Source organism: Schistocerca nitens, chromosome 2, assembly GCF_023898315.1.
Source record: "Schistocerca nitens isolate TAMUIC-IGC-003100 chromosome 2, iqSchNite1.1, whole genome shotgun sequence".
NCBI classification, from domain to species: domain Eukaryota; kingdom Metazoa; phylum Arthropoda; class Insecta; order Orthoptera; family Acrididae; genus Schistocerca; species Schistocerca nitens.
The window spans coordinates 172,838,343-172,858,065 of NC_064615.1; positions in this window are offsets into that span (position 1 = coordinate 172,838,343).

A 19,723-nucleotide genomic window follows, 5' to 3' on the forward strand; every position below is an offset into this window, starting at 1 on the left:
GACAAGAAGAGAATAGAAGCTTTCGAAATGTGGTGCTACAGAAGAATGCTGAAGATTAGATGGGTAGATCACATAACTAATGAGGAGGTATTGAATAGGATTGGGAAGAAGAGAAGTTTGTGGCACAACTTGACTAGAAGAAGGGATCGGTTGGTAGGACATGTTTTAAGGCATCAAGGGATCACAAATTTAGCATTGGAGGGCAGCGTGGAGGGTAAAAATCGTAGAGGGAGACCAAGAGATGAATACACTAAGCAGATTCAGAAGGATGTAGGTTGCAGTAGGTACTGGGAGATGAAGAAGCTTGCACAGGATAGAGTAGCATGGAGAGCTGCATCAAACCAGTCTCAGAACTGAAGACTGAAGACCACAACAACATCGATGTATCTGAAAAAAAAACAAAAAAAAACTTTGACACTTTCCGTATCCCAGAGACTGCTCTGTAAAGGATCCATGGAAAACGATAAATGTAATCTCGCCCCACTGCCGCTACGGTAACTCACCCTCGCTTAGCTTACTTCCCGGTCCCTGAGCGCCACCTAGTCACATGGTGCGGCAGCGAACCGAAGATATGCAAGCAGCGATGGGTCGTTCGAAAAGAACTGCCATGGCTCAAAATCATTTTAAGGTCAAATAGATCTCATCACCACCATTGGCACGCACAGTGGAACTGGTGACATTTTTATCCATCTTGGCCGTGGCAATTGAGGTATCACGCATACCGAATGCTGGATAGTTTCAGATGCAACAGTAAAACACCGAGAGACTGTTCATCCTCACGTCTTACTTGCGGATAGGGTGGCGTAGGTACATATCTGCAGTACGTAGCATAATTTACACTACTGGCCATTAAAATTGCTACACGAAGAAGAAATGCAGATGATAAAAGGGTATTCATTGGACAAATATATTATACTAGAACTGACATGTGATTACATTTTCACGCAATTTGGGCGCATAGATCCTGAGAAATCAGTACCCAGAACAACCACCTCTGGCCGTAATAACGGCCTTGATACGCCTGGACATTGAGTCAAACAGAGCTTGGATGGCGTGTACAGGTACAGCTGCCCATGCAGCTTCAACACGATACCACAGCTCATCAAGAGTAGTGATTGGCGTACTGTGACGAGCCAGTTGCTCGACCACCATTGACTAGACGTTTTCAATTGGTGAGAGATCTGGAGAATATGCTGGCCAGGGCAGCAGTCGAACATTTTCTGTATCCAGAAAGGCCCGTAGAGGACCTGCAACATGCGGTCTTGCATTATCCTGCTGAAATGAAGGGTTTCGCAGGGATCGAATGAAGGGTAGAGCCACGGGTCGTCAAACATCTGAAATGTAACGTCCGCTGTTCAAAGTGCCGTGATTGCAAACAAGAGGTGACCGAGACGTGTAAACAATGGCACCCCATATCATCACACCACGTGATACGGCAGTATGGCGATGACGAATACACGCTTCCAAAGTGCGTTCACCGCGATGTCGCCAAACATGAATGCGACTATCATGATGCTGTAAACATAACCTGGATTCATCCGAAAAAATGACGTTTTGCCATTCGTGCACCCAGGTTCGCTGTTGAGTACACCGTCGCAGGCGCTCCTTTCTGTGATGCAGCGTCAAGGGTAACCACAGCTATGGTCTCCGAGCTGATAGTCCATGCTGCTACTAACGTCGTCGAACTGTTCGTGCAGATGGTTGTTGTCTCGCAAACGTCCCCATCTGTTGAGGCAGGGATTGAGACGTGGCTGCACGATCCGTTACAGCCATGCGTACAAGATGCCTGTCATCTAGACTGCTAGTGATACGAGGCCATTGGGATCCAGTACGCCGTTCCGTATTACCCTCCTGAACCCAGTGATTCCATATTCTGCTAACAGTCATTGGATCTCGACCAACGCGAGCAGCAATGTCGCGATACGATAAACCGCAATTGCGATAGGCTACAATCTGACCTTTATCAAAGTCGGAAACGTGATGGTACGCATTTCTCCTTCTTGCACGAGGCATTACAACGACGTTTCACCAGGCAACGCTGGTCAACTGCTGTTTGTGTATGAGAAATCGGTTGGAAACTTTCCTCATGTCAACAGGTTTTAGGTGTCGCCATCATCGCCAACCTTGTGTGAACGCTCTGAAAAGCTAATCATTTGCATATCACAGCATCTTCTTCCTGTCGGTTAAATTTCGCGTCTGTAGCACGTCATCTTCGTGGTGTAGCAATTTTAATGGCCAGTAGTGTATATTCTGAGTCATCAGAAAAGATAACACCGCGGATTCTATGAAGCAGGGTGCAGCCTCCCGTCTCCCCAATGAACATTGCAGACGTTAACTTTCTCGGCAGTCTGCATCTTGTTTGAGTCGGGGATTGTTCCATTTGATGTACCAGTGTATCTTTACCACTGATAAATACGTTTAACATATCACTGACAAACGTAAACAAAGCATATTTCAATGTTGATACAGCTATTTTGCCTTGGGTGCTAACACCCATACTTTGCGAGAAAATAACGGTCGAAGTTTCGATACCAACTCATGTCGCTCGTGCACCTTGTATCCAAGTGATCTGACAGCGCGGTGGCTAGAAGCACATCTTCAGGATTTTGCACCCCATGTTCACCTCCAATCTTTTGGTTCTTTTTCTCTGTTTTTTTTTTTGTGGGATGTAGCTGACATAAATATTTTTTTGACATTATGAAATACAATGGAATCATTGATTCATTGATAACAGAAACATGGATTTGAAATATTATTAAAAATAGCTTTTATCATCACAGTTGACAAGGACCGACACCTGCCAGAAAACTGTTACCAACTGTATTTATTTGCCGGCCGCGGTGGTCTCGCGGTTCTAGGCGCGCAGTCCGGAACCGTGCGACTGCTACGGTCGCAGGTTCGAATCCTGCCTCGGACATGGATGTGTGTGATGTCCTTAGGTTAGTTAGGTTTAGGTAGTTCTAAGTTCTAGGGGACTGATGACCACAGCAGTTGAGTCCCATAGTGCTCAGAGCCATTTGAACCATTTGAACCAACTGTATTTGTCTCTAATGTATTAGTGGCAAATTTGATCCTCGACTCCAACAAGACGTAAACCAATTAATCCAACGGCAACCGAATGTGTATGCATCAGCTGCAAAATCGGTAGAGCTCATAAAATCAACCTATTATCAGTTTTTGGCGACGTTTTCCTGCATGAGTACCTCGAGTGGTGGACAAAGCGATTACTTCATATAAGATAGTGTTTTTTTCGGCTAAAGAATAATACCACCGTTTTTATTAATAGTATTTCCGCCAGTATCTACGTCTTGTATTGACACTTCGTCATATATGCTCAGTAAATCACAGTATGGATTTAAGAAGAATTTGTTTACTGAGAATGCCATTTGCATGTTCGCTCACTAAATTTTACAAGCACTAAATAACAAAACTGCGCTGGTTGGTATTTTCTGCGATCTATCTTACGTATCTGACTTTGTGAATCACAACAGAATCACAATATTCTCCGAGACAGATAGAATTCTATGCGACTGATGGTACAGCTCACCAATGGATTGTCATATCTACTCTGACCGGGGAGAAATCACGTATGGTGTTCCCGAAGGCTCAGTATTCAGATCGCTGCTGTACCTCATGATGCGAATGATCTTCCGTCTGATACACAACAACTAGAATTAGTTATCTTTGCGCATGTCACTAGTATTGTAGTCAATCCAAGCATACATACAGCACAGGAAAAATATGGTAAATAATAATCTTAAATGTATCACTGAATGGTTTTCTGCAAATGGTCTTACCCTCAATTTTAAAAATACACAACGTATTCAATTATGAACATCTAGTGGTAGTACACGAATGGTGTTATACCGGAGAGGAAATAATAAACAGGGTAGATACATCAAAATTCTTAGTTATCCATACTGATGTGATTTTAAATGGTAAAAGAACAGCTTGAAACTCCTAAAGCAAGCCAGTGCAAATGATCCACAGGACATGTAACTACCAAAGTAACTGACACGGGTAAAGATTTAACACTGAAATACAAACAAATCTTGTCACTGTTATTATTTAGTGTCTTCACAGATGACAAAATCAGAAAATGGAAGACACTGAGCACCGTCAAGCATAAATACTGAGGAATAAACTTATCACCACATTATTATTCGCGGATGACCCAAGCTAACATCAAACATAGTGAAGCTACAATCTGACTCTCTACATATGTAAAACTAAAATCACAGAATTTTCAGTTATTCACTCAGTATGAACAAAAACATCCCTCAGTAAGAAACCAATAGAACAGGTAGCCCATTTTCAATATTTGTGACGATCATAGGTAAAAGGTATGGATATACACAAAAAAAACAATACTAATTTACACCACAATAATGAGAATACTTAAGGATAAAACAAGTATAGTAATGCAACCGAATTTTATTAAGTCATGGTGTTGTTCGCTCTATGGTACAGGAAGTTGGATTTTGAGAAACAAAGGCTTACGAAAACTATACTTACCAGAAATGAAATATCTAAGATCTGTGAAAGGCTGTACTGGGGAAGACCAAATTAGAAATGAAGTAATAAGGAAACAATTAGGTAATGAACCAATAACTCTTAAAGGCAAACCAATACAAAGATAAATAAGAAAACTTGTACTTCGTATGCCGTCACAACAACTTCCTAAACAAGTAGTAGTTTGCAAACCATGGACCAAAAGAAATGTGGAAAGTGTGGTGTCACCGCTAGACACCACACTTGCTAGGTGGTAACTTAAATCGGCCGCGGTCCTGTAGTACATGTCGGACCCGCGTGTCGCCACTGTGTAATCGCAAACCTAGCGCCACCACATGGCAGGTCACAAGACACGGACTTGACCTCGCCCCAGTTGTACGGACGACATAGCTTGCGACAAGACGTATCACGTCTTCCTCTCATTTGCCGAGAGACAGATTAAATAGCCTTCAGCTAGTTCATCGCTACTACCTAGCAAGGCGCCATGTGTATCATTGCTAATTGCTTACTACTATGCAAGAGATGTATTTCAACAAGAACAAGACTACATTAAAGTTAAGTATATTAAAATCTCTCTTCTTTTCTTTATAGTTTTCATCCAGTCTCCTGTTTCAGAATTTACGCCCGTCTGCGTTAGTTTCGCGTGCACCTAGCCACTCATTGTGTCGAGACCTTAGGGAATCGACACAACAGAAAGGAAGAGTAAGTGAGACGAGAACAGGCCCTAGAACTAACTCTGTAGCAAACAAGAAGAAAAAGAGAACCAATCCGATGATATCTGAGTATAAAATTAATTATTAAATTAACAGTGCACATCTGGAGTACGTTACTCAGCATAAGTATTAAGAGAAAAACTTTTCTTTTTTCCTTTTGTGATCAGTCTTGTGATTGGTTTGATGTGGACATCACGAACTTCTCTTTTATGCTAACCTCTTCAGAGTAGCAATTGCAACCTACGTCCTAGGATACTACTAAGGAACGATAATTACCTGGTTCGCTTGGTATATGACTTCAAGAAAACTGTAACAATTCCAGTTCCAAGGAATACAGGTAATGCCACGAGTTAATATTACCGAAGGATCATTTTCATTGCTAATGCTTTCCAATTACTGAGATGAGCTGGTTACAGAAGAATGGAGAGACTGACAGAAGCCTTGGAGAAGATGTCTGAGTGACGGAGAAATAACTTCTCCATTACTTAAACATCTTTTCTGGGGCTTAAGAATAAATGAACACAAATCGACCAGACTGAAGACAGGCAAACCTACGTCTGTAGCACTTATAGCTTTAAGAAAAGTGTTTGACAGACTGGTATACACAGTTTGAAATTATGAAGGTAGCAGATAAAAAATATAGGGTTACCTACAACTTGTACGGAAACCAGGGAGCGTTTACAGGAGCCGAAGGACATAAAAGAGAGGCAATTGTCGAGAAAAGAGACAATGTTGGAGCCTGACTCACATTTTATCCAAACTCCATGTTGAAGAAGTGCCAAAGGAAACCAAATCCTCAGGGACTAGTTTAGGAAATCCGATACTGAAAGAAGTTTTTTTCTGTTTATTCAGTAATATTCACGAGGATGGCCGAAGTAGAGCAGGTATAAAATGCAAACTGACAATAGCACGACAAGTGTTACTACAAAAGGGAATATTTTAATATCTAATATAAACATAAGTTTTAGGTGATTCCCCAATGCATTTGCCTTTAATTGAACTGAAATGTAGATAATAAGCGTTGTGGACAAGAACGGAATGTGGACGTTCTGAAGAACTCTGAAATATCATCAGTGGAGCGGATAACTGATGAAGGTGTACTAAATCGAATTGGGGAAAAAAAGAAATGTAACGCCTAAATTGATTAAAACCATGGCTTCTTATGACGCAACAAGAGGCGTCAAGGATTAGAAAGTTTGGTAACAGAGGGGTAAAAGCTGAAGAGGGAGACAAAATTTTGACTACAGGGAACTGGTCTAGTTCCATCCCGGTGGCAGTACTCTTCGAGAGATGAAGTGGTTTCCTCGGGAGATACTACTGTAGGGAGATGCCTCAAATCAGTCTTTGGACTGAAAACTACAACAACAGACGTAAAGGCCTAGCCTGCGAACTAACAGTAACTAGGGATGGAAGCTGTCTATACCGTCTAAGGGACAAAATTATTGCAGCCAGAAATCACAGACGGAAAAGAAATTGCAAGACCAAGAAATTAACTAACGCAGAGTAATGAAATTTCGGGAATACATTTGTATAGATAACAAATTTAAGTCATTAACACTGCAGGCTCATAGCTCAATTTAAACCCGAGATAAGCCATATCAAATGTGAAATGCTTAAACGCTAATAACCGGTGTAACCGCCAGAACGTTGTCTGCAAGCACACAAATGTGCATGCGTTGCGCTGTACGGGGACAGATGTCAATTTCTGGAAGGGATTTCCAAGCCTGTTGTTGTTGGTCAGCCAATACAGGGACGGTTAATGCTGTTTGTGAATGACGCTGGAGTTGTCGTTGCATGATGTCCCATATCTGATTGAGTCGAAACAGATCTGGCGATAGTAGTCCAAGACAACATGTCGACACTCTGTAGACCATGTTCGTTTACATCAGCAGTATGTGGGCTAGCGTATGCTGTTGGAAACCACCGTCTGGAATGTTTATCACGGAACCTCATCATGTTAAATCACCTGACCGCCGTACAGATTTGCAGTCAGGGTGCGGGGGATGGCTACAAGAGTGCCCCTGCTGTCATACGAAATCGCACCTGAGACAAGTAGGGCCACCTGTGTCTAGCACGCAGATAGTTGGTTGCAGACCATCACCTGGTCTCCATCTAACCAACACACGGCCATCACTGGCACCGAGGCAGAACCGGCTTTCATCAGGAAACACAAGAGATCTCCACTCTCCCTCCAGCGAGCTCTCGCTTGACACCACTGAAGACGCAAATGGCAGTGGTTTAGTGTCAATGGAATGCACGCTACATGGTGTCTGATTTGATTTGATTTTAACAGGAGAGCTAAAACAGCTTAGGTCAAACCCGCCACTGCCCGCACCGAAACTAGGTTTATTGTGCGGTATCGCTCCCTGTATATCTAGTAAAGCCAACCAGTGCTCTTTAATAGTGCAAGGAGTCCCTCTACCAGTTTTTTGTTAGACACAATTTCTTCAGGGTCTAGTTGTCCCGAAGATTCTGTATCTTTTACTCTCCAATGCCATGCATTCAAAGATTAGGTGTGATGCAGTTTCTTCACCCTCATCACAGATCCTACATTTAGGGTCCTCTTCCATTATACCCATTGTGTGTAGCTGTTTTTTGAAGTTCCCATGGCCGGTCATCAGTCCAGTCATGAGTTTGATCTCTTTCCTGTTCAATCCCAGGATTACAGAGCTTCTTTTAAAACATGGCTTGGGCATCATTACCTTACCATGTTTTTGTTTATGGATCTTGGTCCAATATCCTACGTGCTGTTTCCTAATCCAGTTCCGTAGTTCTAATTTGATCATAGCCTTGGTGATTGACAAGACAGGTTTCGTCCAATAAATGTTGTTGCCCCCATCCTAGCCAATCTATCGGCTTGTTCATTGCCACAGATCCCTGAGGGGTCAGGGACCCACACTCTATTGCTTCCCCCTATGTCCACCAGAGCCCTGTGGCAATCTGCAACAATCTTAGATCTTGTTGCAGGAGCTGCCAATGATTTCAGGGCAGCATGGCTGTCTGAATAGATGGAGATACTACGATCATTGTAGCCCCTACTCATCTCCTCCTCCACATATGCCCTGATTGCAGTAATTTCGGCTTGGAATACAGAGGCCAGTTTCCCTAGAGAGATGCTACTCTCCAGTCTTGGCTGAACCCCGTACAACCCTGCCCCAACGCCTAAATCTGTTTTCGACCCATCGGTGAACCAAACGATGACCCCCGTACGGTGTCGAACTGTTTTCTCCCACTGCTCCCTACTTCCAATTATTATGTTGTGAGGCTTGTCGAAGCAGTAAGGAGTTATTATATAGTCAGCGGGCATTTCCTCAGCCATACCTATATTTACTTCACTCACTACGTTAGAGTGTGATTCTGGATATCCAAATGAGACCCAGTTTTCGCCAGTTTTAAGTCTGTATGCCCCAGCTGCTGGCTCCATCTTAACCCAAAGGTGAGTGGAGGCATGTCCAGCATGGCTTCCATTCCAGCGGTTGGTGTGCTGCTAATTCCGGCCGTTATGGCTAAGCAGGCTAATCTCTGAAGCTCTTTAGCAGCAACCCGCTGTTCTACCTTCTTCCACCACACTATGGCCCCATAGGAAATCCTAGGTCTAACCACTGTGGTGTATATCCAGCGCATACCCCTGGGGCTTAGGCCTCAGTTTTTGCCACAAGCCCTCCTAGTTCTCACTAAAGTGCTTTTTGCCTTGGAACAGATACTCTTAATATGAGGGGTCCAAGTTAGCTTCTTATCCAAGGTTACCCCTAGATATTTCACTGTCCCCTTCAGAGGTAGAGTACATGGTGTCTGGTTCGGAGCTGTTCTTGAAAGTAACCGGTTTGTAACAGTTCGTTGTGTCACTGTGTTGCCAACTGAGGCTCAAAGTGATACAGCAGTTGCAGTACCATGCTCGAGAGCCATACTCCGAACACGATGCTCTTCCTTCTCGGTAGTACCACGTGGCCATCCAGAGCCCGTTCTTCTTGCGACCGTACATTTCCGTGACCACCGCTGCCAGCAGTCATGTACAGTCGCTGTATTCCTGCCAAGTCTTTCTGCATTACCGCAGAAGGAAAATCCAGCTTCTCGTAGCCCGTTTACACCACCTCGTTCAAGCTCACTGAGGTATTGAAAATGGAGTCCTCGTCGTCTTAAAGGCACCCTTGACTAAGATTAACTCAACACGTACAGTCTCAAAGGGAACTAACGCTCAAGGGCGTTACAGTGCGTCTTTCTGAGACAGGTGCGAAATACGAGTAGAAAGCATCCTTTAGATGCAGAAACACTCCACCAACTTTCGTCTATGTCACACAACTCATTCTCAGCGTTGCGTTTTTTTCCCTTTAGTGTAATATTGGTGTATGTGTGTGTGAGTGTGTGTTTTGCGTCAATGTATGATGCCGTTATTGGGCTATCGGTCGACTACTTTGGCTCGGAGAATTCTCTTCACGAGTTGTTCTAAACAGTGTTGTGACTAATAACTGCTGCACTTCTGCCACATCTTCATGCTTTCTCATTGTTACCTCTCTGTGGAATTATTCGCTTTAGGACGGTGTTTTGCTGACTCTACGCATCAGTTCAGGTGATATAATTAGGTGGTAATGGTGCATAGATCCTCTTGAAAATATTCATAGTTACTTAGAATAATGTCTGCTACAATGATTACATCATATCACGTTCACGATGCCAAGTAGCACCAGGTTCAGACAATTAAAATGAAGCTTTAAACTACGTAAACTTATCGGAGATGATATCTATTGGATAAAAATCTGTTCGTCCATTTAAAACCCGTGGTGCGTGTTCTTGTGTAGTTACAACAAGTGGCAGTGTAATCGAAAATTGATAGACTGCTAAACACCTGTTTATTAAAATAACCAACAGACGGAATCAAGAAGGCGTTTGTGGACAGAGCTCTCCTTGAGGTAAGAGGCGGGTGATGCCTGTTCTTCTGGTAATGGCAGCTAAAACGAAGTAATCACAGGGAGTGGTCTCCACTACCACCATCGCCACAATTGTGGCAACAGCGAGGATAAACTGTTCTGTGATCGATAGAATATGGCGAGCGGCGTGAATTATAGCGACATTTACGTTGCTAAACCCATCTCCTTGTGTTGAAGTCGTCAATAGAGGAATGTCTGCGTTCTCTTATACTCTCTCACCTGATTAAGAAAATAAATTCTTCGTCAGTGGTATTAAACAAATATTCCTTCATAATAATGAAAACTAAAAAACTCACAGGTGAAGGAGATAAAACTTGGCAGTGGTGTTTTTTTTTTTTTTTTTTTTTTTTTTTTTTGTCATCAGTCTACTGACTGATTTGCTGCCGCCCGCCACGAATTCCTTTCCTGTGCTAACCTCTTCATCTCAAAGTAGCACTTGCAACCTACGTCCTCAATTATTTGCTTGACGTATTCCAATCTCTGTCTTCCTCTACAGTTTATCCTTTCACCTTGTATTTTAATTCCACTCCTGAACCTTTCTTTTATTTCCATCATTGCTTCCTCGAGGTACAGATTGAAGAGTAGGGGCGAAAGGCTACAGCCTTGTCTTACGCCCTTCTTAATACGAGCACTTCGTTCCTGATCGTCCACTCTTATTATTCCCTCTTGGTTGTTGTACATATTGTATATGACCCGTCTCTCCCTTCCCTATAGCTTACCCCTACTTTTTTCAGAATCTCGAACAGCTTGCACCATTTTAGATTGTCGAACGCTTTTTCCAGGTCGACAAATCCTATGAAAGTGTCTTGATTTTTCTTTAGCCTTGCTTCCATTATTAGCCGTAACGTCAGAATTGCCTCTCTCGTCCCTTTACTTTTTCTAAAGCCACCTATCACATTCTCAATTTTCTTTTCCATTCTTCTGTATATTATTCTTGTAAGCAGCTTCGATGCATGAGGTGTTAAGCTGATTGTGCGATAATTCTCGCACCTGTCAGCTCTTGCCGCCTTCGGAATTGTGTGGATGATGCTTTTCCGAAAGTCAGATGGTATGTCGCCAGACTCATATATTCTACACACCAACGTGAATAGTCGTTTTGTTACCACTTCCCCCAATGATTTTAGAAATTCTGAAGGAATGTTATCTATCCCCTCTGCCTTATTTGACCGTAAGTCCTCCAAAGCTCTTTTAAATTCCGATTCTAATACTGGATCCCCTATCTCTTCTAAATCGACTGCTGTTTCTTCTTCTATCACATCAGACAAATCTTCACCCTCATAGAGGCTTTCAATGTATTCTTTTCACCTATCTGCTCTCTCCTCTGCATTTAACAGTGGAATTCCCGTTGCACTCTTAATGTTACCACCGTTGCTTTCAATGTCACCAAGGGTTGTTTTGACTTTCCTGTACGCTGAGTCTGTCCTTCCGACAATCATATCTTTTTCGATGTCTTCACATTTTTCCTGCTGCCATTTCTTCTTAGCTTCCCTGCTTATTGTCGCAAAAAACCTACCTTCTTACATTGCACAATTTCCTGCCGGCTGAGTGGGACAGTTACTTGTCCGTAGACAGACAACACGAATCACAGGGGTTTCATTTTTGTTTCACAAGAAAGGAAATAAAAGCGCAATTAATATCTTGCGATTCTGAGCCTACTTTTTTCCTATGCTTTACAGTGGAGAAAAGATTAATGAAATAATAGTCTTGTTGCATAATGATTCTTGGGTTTTGTGGGAGACAGAACGTTCGATGCTTTCGTTGACGCTGTACTCGCTCACTTGAAACTGGAATACAGCAAGCAGTCAATAGCAGAATTACGATCCTCGATACCGTCAGCTTATTAAGCGAAAAGACTTCTGACACACAAGGGAGAGGGGGGGGGGGGGTTGAAGTTATCGATCTCCAAGATTTGTTAGATGTAGCTGCAATTATCTTCTTTCTGGGTGATATTGTGTTAAAAATTTGTATTTCAATAACTGTATATTATATTTTCCTCCGAAATCCGACGTCATACAAACGTAAAGGATTTTCTAATTAAGGTCGGACATCTTTATTTTCTTCTTTTATCGGTAGCAGAAGTCCCGATGGAGACTGCCATACAGTTTGGTCAACATAATGGAAATGAAGAGATATATTCAGTTAGTAACAATATGTAAATAAGACACTGTGTATAAAACAGGGGCTCACTACGATTCCTAAATGCCACTGTTCTTTCTCCTTTGTTGTCAGATCCATCTAAATGGAAATCTACCGAATAACGGAGCGTGACACTGACCTAGGCATCAGCTTTTATTTTATAGGCGCAATTAATCGAAACGACAACTTATCCAATTGCGTGCCTGTTGAGAATCGCTTCAGTTGTGCGGGTGGATACGTGATTTTCTGTCATAAAGATTACAGTTCGTAGTAACAGACTAAAAGTTATTATAAGCATTCCAGTCTCAGGTCTGAAGACCACAACAACAACAAGCATTCTGGTGCTTTTGATCTACGAAGTGTTTCAAAATTTATGTCACATGTTTTAGAGGTTGTAGAAGGGACTTACAGGTGTACGTTTTACGTAGGAGCGCATGTCCGGAAACGTCATTCAACGGCGCTATAGAGCGCCAAAGATATAGGCGCCGGAGCCTGTAAATGTACGTATATAAAGGGTGATTCCGTGATGAAATTACAAAAATTAAACGATGATAAGTGTATCAATTTGAGGTAAAGATCTCTGGTTCGGAAACGAGCGATTCGAAAGTTACAAGCGAAAGTCATTCTAATACCTCTCACAATGCAGTACATGTACCGGCACTGTTGTTGCTAAGAATGTAGGATATCAAATTTCAGAGATGGTACTATCCACAAAGACAAGAAAAACATCTGGTAAACATGGGCTCTAAAATGCATTCCTGAGAAGCTATGTGCACTTGTTCATCTTCGCTAGTGTGAAATGAATGTCTCGTATTGAGCAAGTGCTCATAGCTCTGAAGCTATGTATTTTAGAGCCCATGTTTTCAAGATATTTTTTCTAGTTTTCGTCCGTGCTAGCAATTCTGAAAGTTGCCTACACTACAGTCTTCGCAACAACAGTACTGGTACACTTATTCCACTGTCAGAGGTATCAGAACGGTTTCTGACCGTAAGTTTCGACTCGTTCGTTTCCGGTACAGGCATCCTTACCTCAAAGTGATATATTTATCCTTCTCCGTCGTCCTTGAAAGTTTTGAACGTCATTACGACTCACCCAATATACACATACATTTACAGGTGACGGCGACTACAACTGTGACGCTCTGTAACATTGTTGGATGACATTTCCGGACATGTATTCCTATGTAAAAATTGATGTAGTAAACCTCCTCTAGAACCGCTAGAAATGTGAAACACGCTGTATACAGGGTGTTACAAAAAGGTAGGGCCAACCTTTCAGGAAACATTCCTCACACACAAAGAAAGAAAATATGTTATGTGGACATGTGTCCGGAAACGCTTACTTTCCATGTTAGAGCTCACTTTATTACTTCATGGAATGGAAACACACAACAACAGAGCGTACCAGTGTGACTTCAAACACTTTGTTACAGGAAATGTTCAAAATGTCCTCCGTTAGCGAGGATACATGCATCCACCCTCCGTCGCATGGAATCCCTGATGCGCTGATGCAGCCATGCAGAATGGCGTATTGCATCACAGCCGTCCACAATACGAGCACGAAGAGTCTCTACATTTGGTACCGGGGTTGCGTGGACAAGAGCTTTTAAATGCCCCCATAAACGAAAGTCAAGAGGGTTGAGGTCAGGAGAGCGTGGAGTCCATGGAATTGGTCCGCCTCTACCAATCCATCGGTCACAGAATCTGTTGTTGAGAAGCGTACGAACACTTCGACTGAAATGTGTAGGAGCTCCATCGTGCATGAAGCACATGTTGTGTCGTGCTTGTAAAGGCACATGTTCTAGCAGCACAGGTAGAGTATCCCGTATGAAATCATGATAACGTGCTCCATTGAGCCTAGGTGGAAGAACATGGGGCCCAATCAAGACATCACCAACAATGCCTGCCCAAACGTTCACAGAAAATCTGTGTTGATGACGTGATTGCAGAATTGCGTGAGGATTCTCGTCAGCCCACACATGTTGATTGTGAAAATTTACAATTTGATCACGTTGGAATGAAGCCTCATCCGTAAAGAGAACATTTGCACTGAAATGAAGATTGACACAATGTTGGATGAACCATTCGCAGAAGTGTACCCGTGGAGGCCAATCAGCTGCTGATAGTGCCTGCACACGCTGTACACGGTACGGAAACAACTGGTTCTCCCGTAGCACTCTCCATACAGTCAACGTTACCTTGTACAGCAGCAACTTCTCTGACGCTGACATTAGGGTTATCGTCAACTGCACGATGAATTGTCTCGTCAATTGCAGATGTCCTAGTCGTTCTAGGTCTTCCCAGTCGCGAGTCATAGGCTGGAATGTTCCGCGATTCCTAAGACGCCGATCAATTGCTTCGAACATCTTCCTGTTGGGACACCTTCGTTCTGGAAATCTGTCTCGATACTAACGTACCGCGCCACGGCTATTTCCCCGTGCTAATCCATATATCAAATGGGCATCCGCCAACTCCGCATTTGTAAACATTGCACTGACTGCAAAACCACGTTCGTGATGAACACTAACCTGTTGATGCTACGTACTGATGTGCTTGATGCTAGTACTGTAGAGCAATGAGTCGCATGTCAACACAAGCACCGAAGTCAACATTACCTTCCTTCAATTGGGCCAACTGGCGGTGAATCGAGCAAGTACAGTACATACTGACGAAACTAAAATGTGCTCTAACATGGAAATTAAGCGTTTCCGGACACATGTCCACATAACATCCTTTATTTATTTGTGTGTGAGGAATGTTTCCTGACAGTTTGGCCGTACCTTTTTGTAACACCCTGTATAAACGATTCAGGGGAAAGTTTTAGAGGCCCTCAGACTGTTTACAGTTGAAACTGTCGTTTATCATCTAATAATACCATCAAAATATCAAAACCAATTGCAAAATGTTTATGACAACATGTCGGTATGGTGCGGAAGTGGCAATTGATCGTAAATTTTCGAAAGCGGGAGGTCGCCGACATGATTAGTAAGAAGAAAACGTTAAATTTAGGTTACAAAATGAATCACACAAATCTAAAGACAATCCAACAAAATACCAATGGCCGGCCGATGTGGCCGTGCGGTTCTAGGCGCTTCAGTCTGGAACCGCGTGACCGCTACGGTCGCAGGTTCGAATCCTGCCTCGGGCATGGATGTGTGTGATGTCCTTAGGTTGGTTAGGTTTAATTAGTTCTAAGTTCTAGGCGACTGATAACCTCAGCAGTTATGTCGCATAGTGCTCAGAGCCAAAAAATACCAATGGATAACAGTTACAAACACATGGATAACATTGTGAGGAAGGAGAACCAAAGACTGCGTTTTAATGGCGGATCATTTACAAGATGGATCAAATCCACCAGAGAGACTGCCAATTACATTTTCCCCTCCTATGCTAATGCATTGTTGTGCAGTATGGGAACATTACCTGGTAAGATTGACGGACGACACTGAAAAAGTTCAAAGAAGTGCATTTCGTTTTGTATTTAGATGTCTGTGCCAAGCCCCTGGTATGTTGGTAGTCCATTTCGTGATGTTTTCTGGGACTATCAGAGGCACACTCGACTTGGGTACCCCAATAAGTCGGCGGTAGCAGAGCACTGTTTCTCCGAAAATCACAAGATGGACTATCAACACATCAGGGTCTTGCCACAGTTATCTAAATACTGGGACAGCGTCGTTAGAGACGCTATCGAAATTCGTACCAGGGACGGAGTCATCAACCGAGATTGTGGCTACAACCTCAGCAGGGCATGGGACCAGCAATGAACCAAATTAAAAAGACGCCCAGCAAAGGAAACGAAATTGCGACTAGGGCGGACGAGGCAATTACACCGACGCCACCTCAGACGCCGACGCCAGGATCTCACCGAGCGCTGAAGCGCGGGCGTTGACCGCGGAGAGAACGCCTCGCGAGGGGAGGGGATTTAAGACTGCCGCTCACCCTCAGGAGCTCAGTTGGTCAGCGCACCTGACGACGGCGACGCGTCTGATCGCCGAAATATTGTGCCCGTAGGATGCTATGGACCGGCGGTATATCCGTGGACTGTTCGAGCAATATCAAAAACGTTGTATTTTCAACATTTACCTACACTTTCCACCTACTTCCCTACATACTCGCTGGTCCGACTTAGGCAATTGTGGTAGCTTGGTACCAACTTTTCAATACCCTCGTCACGGAAGGCAGCCGGTTGTACCTTCAACCAGTTCTCTATGCTGACCTGCAATTCGCTGTTTGTGCCAAAATACTATCCCCCTAGTTCATATGAGCAAAGAGATGAAAATCAGAGGGAGCCAAGTTCGGGGTGTACGGTGAGTGATCGAATACTTACCACTGAAAACGCAGCGGGAGCATTTTTGTTGCAGATGCAGTGTGCAGCCGTGACTGTAATGAAGAAGGGGGTCGAGCATGTCATGAAGAAGAACAACGCCTGCTGGCAACATTCCTCTGCGATTGTTCTCAATAGCCCTTCGTAGACTTTTCAAGAGTCGCGCTGTATGAGGTGATGGTCGTTCCACGTTCCATGAATTTCACCAACGAAACTCCTCGGTCTACAACACAGTAACAACACTCTTTACGATGGGGAAGATTCATTTGCATTACTTTGGTTTACTCGGGGAATGAGAATACATCCACTAATCAGAAAACTATTTTGTTTCTTCAATTTCGAAATCGACACATGTCTCGTCCCACATGACAACTTTGTTCAAAAATCCGCCTTCTTCATCATAACAGTGCTGGAGAAACGCTAAGGCGGCGCACATTCAATGTGTTTTGCGGTGGTCGTGCAGCATCTTGGAAACCCATCTCGTACATGGTATAGTGAGCTGATATTGCAGTATCAGGAAACGAATCACTCAAGATGAATTGTGAACCGACGATTTTCTCGAATCGCCTGATGGACCCACTTCCTTCCCTGGCAGCCTTCATCATGAAAGTTTGTCCTCCTTCATAATTTCTGCACCACTGTCACACTTCGCTGTCACTCACGAAAGGTTAACCGTACACATTACCCAGCTCAGATGGAAACCCAGTTCTAAGCAAAGAAGGGAAAGCAGAAAGGTGTAAGGAGTATATAGAGGGTCTATACAGGGGCGATGTTCTTGAGGACAATATTATGGAAATGGAAGAGGAGGTAAATGAAGATGAAATGGGAAATATGATACTGCGTGAAGAGTTTGACAGAGCACTGAAAGACCTAAGTCGAAACAAGGCCCCGGGAGTAGACAACATTCCATTAGAACTACTGACAGCCTTGGGACAGCCAGTCCTGACAAAACTCTACCATCTGGTGAGCAAGATGTATGAGACAGGCGAAATTCCCTCCGATTTCAACAAGAATATAATAATTACGATCCCAAAGAAGCAAGTGTTGACAGATGTGAAAATTACCGAACTATCAGTTTAATAAGTCACAGCTGCAAAATACTAACGCGAATTCTTTACAGACGAATGGAAAAACTAGTAGAAGCCGACCTCGGGGAAGATCAGTTTGGATTCCGTAGAAATGTTGGAACACGTGAGGCAATACTGACCCAACGACTTATCTTAGAAGAAAGATTGAGGAAAGGCACATCTACGTTTCTAGCATTTGTAGTCTTAGAGAAAGCTTTTGACAATGTTGACTGAAATATTCTCTTTCAAATTCTGAAGGTGGCAGGGGTAAACTACAGGGAGAGAAAGGCTATTTACAGTTTGTACAGAAACCAGATGGCAGTTGTAACAGTCGAGGGACATGAAAGGGAAGCAGTGGTTGGGAAGGGAGTGAGAAAGGGTTGTAGCCTCTCCCCGATGCTATTCAATCTGTATATTGAGCAAGCAGTAAAGGAAACAAAAGAGTAGTTCGGAGTAGGTATTAAAATCCATGGAGAAGAAATAAAAACTTTGAGGTTCGCAGATGACGTTGTAATTCTGTCAGAGACAGCAAAGGACTTGGAATAGCAGTTGAACGGAATGGATAGTGTCTTGAAAGGAGGGTGTAAGATGAACATCAACAAAAGCAAAACGAGGATAATGGAATGTAGTCGAATTAAGTCGGGTGATGCTGAGGGAATTAGATTAGGAAATGAGACACTTAAAGTTGCAAAGGAGTTTTGCTATTTGGGGAGAAAAATAACTGATGACGGTCGAAGTAGAGAGGATATAAAATGTAGATTGGCAATGGCAAAGAAAGCATTTCTGAAGAAGAGAAATTTGTTAACATCGAGCATTGATTTAAGTGTCAGGAAGTCGTTTCTGAAAGTATTTGTATGGAGTGTAGCCATGTATGGAAGTGAAAGATGGATAATAAATAGTTTAGACAAGAAGAGAATAGAAACTTTCGAAATGTGGTGCTACAGAAGAATGCTGAAGATTAGATGGGTAGATCACATAACTAATGAGGAGGTATTGAATAGAATTGGGGAGAAGAGGAGTTTGTGGCACAACTTGACTAGAAGAAGGGATCGGTTGGTAGGACATGTTCTGAGGCATCAAGGGATCACCAATTTAGTACTGGAGGGCAGCGTGGAGGGTAAAAATCATAGAGGGAGACCAAGAGATGAATACACTAAGCAGATTCAGAAGGATGTAGGCTGCAGTAGGTACTGGGAGATGAAGAAGCTTGCACAGGATAAAGTAGCATGGAGTGCTGCATGAAACCAGTCTCAGGACTGAAGACTACAACAACAACATACTCACTCCTCGATGAATTTCTGCTGCATTACACCCCTCAACATGAAGAAATCGAATGACAACCCACACTCCCCTCTTGGTGAGATATTACTGTTCCAGGCATCTTTATACGCTCATTGCGCGGTCAGAAGTGAGAAGTGCGACGTGACGCAATAGACGGTTCAAGTGGTTCAAATGGCTCTGAGCATAATGGGACTTAACATTTATGGTTATCAGTCCCCTAGAAATTATAACTAATTAAACCTAACTAACCTAAGGACATCACACATATCCATGCCTGAGGCAGGATTCGAACCTGCGACCGTAGCGGTCACGCGGTTCCAGACTGAAGCGCCTAGAAGCGCACGGCCACAGCGGCCGGCCGCAATAGACGGGCATACTAGAGACACTGCGCAACACGTCTGACAAAGCTTTATCGGATTTTTACTGTGGCTTCATTTCACAACCGATGATCCCTAAAAATTGGGCCTCGTACTATAGAAGAAGTGTGTTTCGTCCACCAGCCAAGACTAGTTTTGGGAGAGGAATTCCAGTGTTTACATTATTCCTTCCCACTGATGCAAAACGTGTAGCCAAACAGTTAGCATCGTTCACGACGGATGTACTGAGCACAATCACCACACACGATTACTACGAGGCCAGAGATCTTCCGTGACGAAGCGCTCTGACAGAAGGAGGCTGAATGATGTGTGATGAGACACAGCTATTTGCTCCTGTACCTCTCTATTTGGACTGTCCTTTACGTAAAAAGTGGAGCCTTGTTTTATC